Below are 7,044 nucleotides of genomic sequence, written 5' to 3' on the forward strand. Positions count from 1 at the left end.
TATTTTAAATTATTTTTTTATTTTATTCAATAACAATGCATGGTTTAAAAGGTTAAATACAACTATGAGACTTATAGAGGAAAAGTAGTCTCAGGATATACCTTCCTCATGCTCTGGTACTCTTAGATTTTTCTTCTGAAATGTATCATCATATTTGTAAATATCATGTATATATGCTTATCTTTATAGTTACCTATTTAAGACATATCTATTGACTTCATATTATGTTATGGAGATTTTTCTTGTCTTTTCTGCTTCTTTTCCCTACCCTGCTTCCCTTTATCCCAATTTTTTAAATTTGTTATCACCATTTTTTTTTTACTTCACAAGTTTATTATAAAAAAACACTGCAGTACTCTTGTTCAGTAACATCATCTTAAGGAGAGGGAAAAACGGTTCTGTTCAAAACAACCCACCAGGTTCTGACAATAACAAAGAATAACATGGGGCTGAGATTTGAGAAGGAAATAAACTGAGTGCAGACAAGTCATACTATTAAATTAAATGATTTCTCTGAAGATAAACAAAATGATTTCAACTCACAAGTAGAGGGGATGCCTTGGTACTTATTTTTTAAAAATGTTCATTAAGCTCCAATGATTGTTTACTGCTATCTTTATCTACAGTCATGCTGAGTAAAGCTATAGCTAAATGGAAGTTCAATTGTATTTATGAGGTGTGAATGTTTACATCTTATTATCTGCAGTCCTTCAGAGAAAGCAAAAGTAACTATAAATAGCACTATGCAGGAAACTGGTTTCCTGACAACAATGTTGCTTCAGCATGTAATGAACTGGTTCTTGTAAACTGGTCACGGCTGTTGATGACAGGAAACTTGTATTTTTATATACCGCATCTTTTGGTCCATGTAAAAACAAGTATTTTGAATGTTAACTATTTTCTGACACTTTGGAGTTACGGTTGCTCTTCCCAATTCCATTAGGTCAATATATGGTTCATGGCAATACTGGACAAGTTTAAAGTTTCATTACAGGAAGTAGTCTGGGGTACTATGAGTAACATGTGTTTCATCTCTACTAGGTGCTGGATCAAACTGCAAGAAAGAATATTTAATGTATCATCAAGTTCCATGACTTGGTCACTACAATGATAATAACAGTATGGAAATCGTTACTACATTCCAATCATGGCACCAGTTATATCCCTTCATCACCAGCTGGTGAGCTCTAGACACCAGTGTGAGGCCATTGACATAATTATATGTCTCAGAAATATCTTGCACAAATGCGTAAACAGTTCCTCAAGTAGATATACTCCAACCACCATGATCATCTGGATCTGACCACAGACAGTCACACATTGGACCCTCATGGAGAACTTGTAGGCAATCGAATGTGTTGATGTAATCCAGTGTATCTGTGGATGGTGAAAGGCCATCCTGTCAACAGAAGATGTGCCCATCCACAAAGGCAGTGAGAGGAAGATCCATAAAATATTTCCAAACATTTGCATTTCCATATTTTCTTAAAAACTCATTCTAGACACCATAAACGTGTGTGATCTGCCTGCTCTCGTGATTCCCTACAAGAATGGAGATGCTTTCCTGCTAATGAAACTTACTATCACCATTTTTGTTAAATGATTATTTAATGCTTATAATGTCTGTATAAGTATTGTTCACTGTTAGGCAGGTAAAACACTATGATAGTTTGGTTTTATACAAATTTTATTTTTCTTCATTACTATTTCATTCTTTCATTTGCTTCATTTTCTATGTATCAGTGGTACAAGAGTTATATAGCCTTCCCCAAATTTAGTAGTAGATATGAAAGAATCCTCATTTCAATTCTATTTTTCATATAACCAGAAGCATTTCATTTTTTCCTCCCTTCCTACCTCCTTCCTATTTTCTTTCCTTTTTCAATCCAGGAGTTCTTTTGTGCAGTCTGAACTGTTTACTCTAGATATTTCTTGGGTATAGGTATGCTCTATTCCTACAAATATTTTCTCCAGAATTTCTATGCTGGAGCCATATTCCTGCCTTCCTTTCTCTTGGTTTAACTCTGACTATTGTGTAGATAGATATTGTCTAGCAATTTCTTGATAATGACAGCTTATGTGACTGAAACATCTTTATTCCCCCTCCTTCAAACTTTTTTTTTTAGAAATTTAAATTATTTATTTAATTGATTTATATATGACAGCAAAATGCATTATAATTCTTATTACACATATACAGAACAATTTTTCATATCTCTGGTTGTATACAAAGTATATTCACACCAATTCGTGCCTTTATACATGTACTTTGGATAGTAATGATCATTACATTCCACCATCATTAATAAACCCATTTTCCCTCCCTTCCCCTCCAACCCCTCTGCCCTATCTAGAGTTCATCTATTCCTCTCATGTTCCCTCTCCCTATCCCACTATGAATCAGCCTCCTTATATCAAAGAAAACATTTGACATTTCTTTTTTTGGGATTGACTAACTTCACTTAGCATTATCTTCTTTAACTCCATCCATTTACCTGTAAATGCCATGATTTTATTCTCTTTTATTGCTGAGTAATATTCCATTGTATATATATACCACATTTTTTAATCCATTTATCTATTGAAGGGCATCTAGGTTGGTTCCACAGTTTAGCTGTTGTGAATTGTGCTGCTATAAACATTGATGTGGCTGTGTCCCTGTAGAATGCTGTTTTTAAATCCTTTGGGTATAGACTGAGGAGAGGGATAGCTGGGTTAAATGGTGGTTCCATTCCCAATTTTTCAAGAAATCCCCACACTGTTTCCATATTGGCTGCACCAATTTGCAGTTCCACCAGCAATATATGAGTGTACCTTTATCCCCACATCCTCACCAACACTTACTGCTGTTTGTTTTCATAATAGCTGCCATTCTGACTGGAGTGAGATGAAATTTTAGAGTGGTTTTGACTTGCATTTCTCCAATTGCTAGTGATGATGAACATTTTTTTCATATATTTGTTGATTTATTGCATATCTTCTTCTGAGAAGTACCTTTTCAGGTCCTTGGCCCATTTATTGATTGGGTTATTTGCTTTTTTGGTGTTTAGCTTTTTGACTTCTAGTGATTAGTGCTCTATCTGATGTGTGAGAGGTAAAGATTTGCTCCCAAGATGTAGGCTCTCTATTCACCTCACAGATTGTTTCTTTTGCTGAGAAGAAACTTTTTAGTTTGATTCCATCCCATTTAATGATTCTTGATTTTAATTCTTGTGCCATAGGAGTCTTATTAAGGAAGTTTGGACCTAATCCCACATGATGGAGATTAGGGCCTACTTTTTTTTTCTTCTATTAGACGCAGGGTCTCTGGTTTAATTCCTAGGTCCTTGATTCATTTTGAGTTGAGTTTTGTGCATGAGAGATAGGGGTTTAATTTCATTTTGTTGCATATGTATCTTCAGTTTTCCCAGCACCATTTGTTGAAGATGCTATCTTTTCTCCAATGCATGTTTTTGGCACCTTTAACTAATATAAGATAATTGTAATTTTGTGGGTTAGTCTCTGTGTCCTCTGTTCTGTACCATTGGTCTACCAGTCTGTTTTGGTGCCAGTATTATGCTGTTTTTTTTTTATACTCTGTAGTATAGTTTAAGGTCTGGTATAGTAATGCCACCTGCTTCACTCCTCCTGCTATGGATTACTTTAGCTATTCTGGTTTTCTTATTTTTCCAGATGAATCTCATAATTGCTTTTTCCATTTCTATGTGGAATGTCATTGGAATTTTGATTAGAATTGCATTAAATCTGTATAGTGCTTTTGGAAGTATGATCATTTTGATAATATTAATTCTGCCTATCCAAGAGCAAGGTATATCTTTCGATTTTCTAAGGTCTTCTTTGATTTCTTTCTTTAGGGCTCTGTAATTTTCATTATATAGTTCTTTCACCTCTTTCATTATATTGATTCCCAAGTATTTTATTATTTTTTTGAGGCTATTGAAAATGGGGTAGTTTTCCTTGTTTCCCTTTCTGATGATTTGTCACTGATATACAGAAATGCCTTTGATTTATGGGTGTTGATTTTATATCCTGCTACTTTGCTGAATTCACTTACTAGTTCTAGAAGTTTTCTGATGGAACTTTTAGGGTCTTCTAGGTATAGAATATTGTCTTCAGCAAATAGTGCCAATTTGAGTTCTTCTTTTCCTATGTGCATTCCTTTGATTTCGTTCATCTAATTGCTCTGGCCAGAGTTTCAAAAACTATGTTAAATAGAAGTGGCGAAAGAGGGCAACCATGTCTTGCTACAGTTTATAGAGGGAATGCCTTCAATTTTTCTCCATTTAGAATGAAGTTGGCCAGGGGCTTAGCATAGATAGTCTTTATGAAGTTGAGATATGTTCCTGTTATCCCTAGTTTTTCTAGTGTTTTGAACACAAAGGGGTGCTGTATTTTGTCAAATGCTTTTTCTGTATCTATTGAGATGATCATATGGTTCTTATCTTTAAGTCTATTGATGTGATGAATTACATTTATTGATTTCTGTATGTTGAACCAACCTTGCATCCCTGGGATGAATCCCACTTGATCATGGTGCACGATCTTTTTGATATGTTTTTGTATTAAATTTGCCAGAATTTTATTGAGAATTTTTGCATCTATGTTCATTAGAGATATTGGTCTGAAGTTTTCTTTTCTTTCTTTTTTACTTATTTATTTATTTATTGATGTGTCTTTGCCTGGCTTTGGAATCAGGGTGATATTGGCCTCATAAAATGAGTTTGGAAGTGCTGCCTCTTTTTTAATTTCCTGAAATAAATTGAAGAGTATTGGTATTAGTTTTTCTTTAAAGGTCTTGTAGAACTCTGCTGTGTATCCGTCTAGTCCTGGGCTTGTCTTGGTTTGTGGACTTTTGATGGCATCTGCTGTTTTATCACTTGAATTGATCTGTTTAGATTGTGTATATCATTCTGATTCAGTTTGGGCAAATTATATGACTCTAGAAATTTGCCAATGTCTTCAACATTTTCTATTTTATTGGAGTACAAGTTTTCAAAATAATTTCTAATTATCTTCTGTATTTCTGTAGCATCTGTTGTAATATTTCCTTTTTCATCATTCATGTTAGTTATATGAGTTTTCTCTCTCCTTCTCTTCATTAGCATGGCTAAAGTCTGTCAATTTTATTTATTTTTTCAAAGAAGCAACTTTTTGTTCTGTCAATTTTTTAAATTGTTTCTTTTGTTTAAATTTCATTGATTTCAGCTCTAATTTGAATTGTTTCCTGTCTTCTGCTGCTTTTGGTATTGATTTGTTCTTCTTTTTCTAGGGCTTGGAGATGTAATGTTAAGTCGTTTATTGATTGAATTTTTCTTCTTTTAAGGAATGAACTACATGCAATAAAGTTTCCTATTAGGACTGCTTTCAAAGTGTCCCAAAGATTTTGATATGTTGTATCTGTGTTCTCATTCACCTCTAAAAATTTTTTAATCTCCTCCTTGATGTCTTCTGTAACCCATTGTTCATTCAGTAGCATATTATTTAGTCTCCAGGTGTTGGAGTGAATTTTATTTCTTATTTTATCATTGATTTCCAATTTCATTCTATTATGATCTGATAGAATGCAGGGTATCTCTACTTTTCATATTTGCTAAGAGTTGCTTTGTGGCATAGTATATGATCTATTTTAGAGAAGGATCCATGTGCTGCTGAGAAGAAAGTGTATTCTCTTGTTGATGTATTAAATATTTTACATATGTCCATTAAGTCTAAGTTATTGATTGCATTATTGAATTCTATAGTTTCTTTGTTCAGCTTTTGTTTGGAAGATCTATCCAGTGATGAAAGAGGTTTGTTAAAGTCACCCCAAATTATTGTGTTGTGGTCTATTTGACTTTTGAACTTGAGAAGAGTTTGTTTGATGAACATAGATGCTCCATTGTTTCGGGCATATATATTTATAATTGTTCAGTCTTTTTGGTGTATGGTTCCTTTGAGCAGTATGTAGTGTCCTTCTTTATCCCTTTTGATTGACTTTAGTTTGAAGTCTACTTTATTTGATATGAGGATGGAAACCCCTGCTTGCTTCCACAGTCCATGTGAGTGGTATGATTTTTCCCAACCCTTCACCTTCAGTATGTGGATGTCTTTTCTTATGAGATGAGTCTACTGTAGGCAGCATATTGTTGGGTCTTTTTTTTAATCCAATCTGCTAGCCTATGTCTTTTAATTAGTAAGTTTAGATCATTAACGTTCAGGGTTATTATTGGGACATGATTTGTATTCCCGGCCATTTTTGTTTATTTTTGGAATTTAATGTTACTTGTTTTCTCCTCTGATTAGAATTTCCTTTAGTGTAATGCCTCCCTGATTTTCATCATTGTTTACCATTTACTCTTAGAATATTTTGCTGAGGATGTTCTATAGTGCAGGCTTTCTAGCTGTAAATTCTTTTAACTTTTGTTTATCATGAAAGGTTATATTTCATCATCAAATCTAAAGCTTAGTTTTGCTGGATATAAGATTTTTGGTTGGCATCCATTTTCTTTTTTTTATTGGTTGTTCAAAACATTAAAAACTCTTGACATATCATATTTCATACATTAGATTCAAGTGGGTTATGAACTCCAATTTTTACCCCAAATACAGATTGCAGAATCACATCGGTTACACATCCACATTTTTACATACTGCCATACTAGTGACTGTTGTATTCTGCTACCTTTCCTATCCTCTACTATGCCCCCTCCCCTCCCCTCCCATCTTCACTCTCTACTCCATCTACTGTAATTCATTTCTCTCCTTGTTTTTTTCCCATTCCCCTCACAACCTCTTATATGTAATTTTGTATAACAATGAGGGTCTCCTTCCATTTCCATGCAATTTCCCTTTTCTCTCCCTTTCCCTCCCACCTCATGTCTCTGTTTAATGTTAATCATTTCCTCCTGCTCTTCCTCCCTGCTCTGTTCTTAGTTGCTCTCATTATATCAAAGAAGACATTTGGCATTTGTTTTTTAGGGATTGGCTAGCTTCACTTAGCATAATTTGCTCTAATGCCATCCATTTCCCTGCAAATTCCATGATTTTGTCATTTTTTAGTGCTGC

At 34.1% G+C, this 7,044-nt stretch overlaps 1 pseudogene; it reads right to left on the reverse strand.

Annotated features, from left to right (window-relative positions):
- Window positions 1-862: 862 nt before the first annotated feature.
- LOC107137624 overlaps window positions 863-7,044 on the reverse strand; it is a 115,767-nt pseudogene continuing 109,585 nt past the window's right edge.

The sequence above is a fragment of the Marmota marmota genome, unplaced genomic scaffold (assembly GCF_001458135.2).
Source record: "Marmota marmota marmota unplaced genomic scaffold, marMar, whole genome shotgun sequence".
NCBI lineage: Eukaryota > Metazoa > Chordata > Mammalia > Rodentia > Sciuridae > Marmota > Marmota marmota.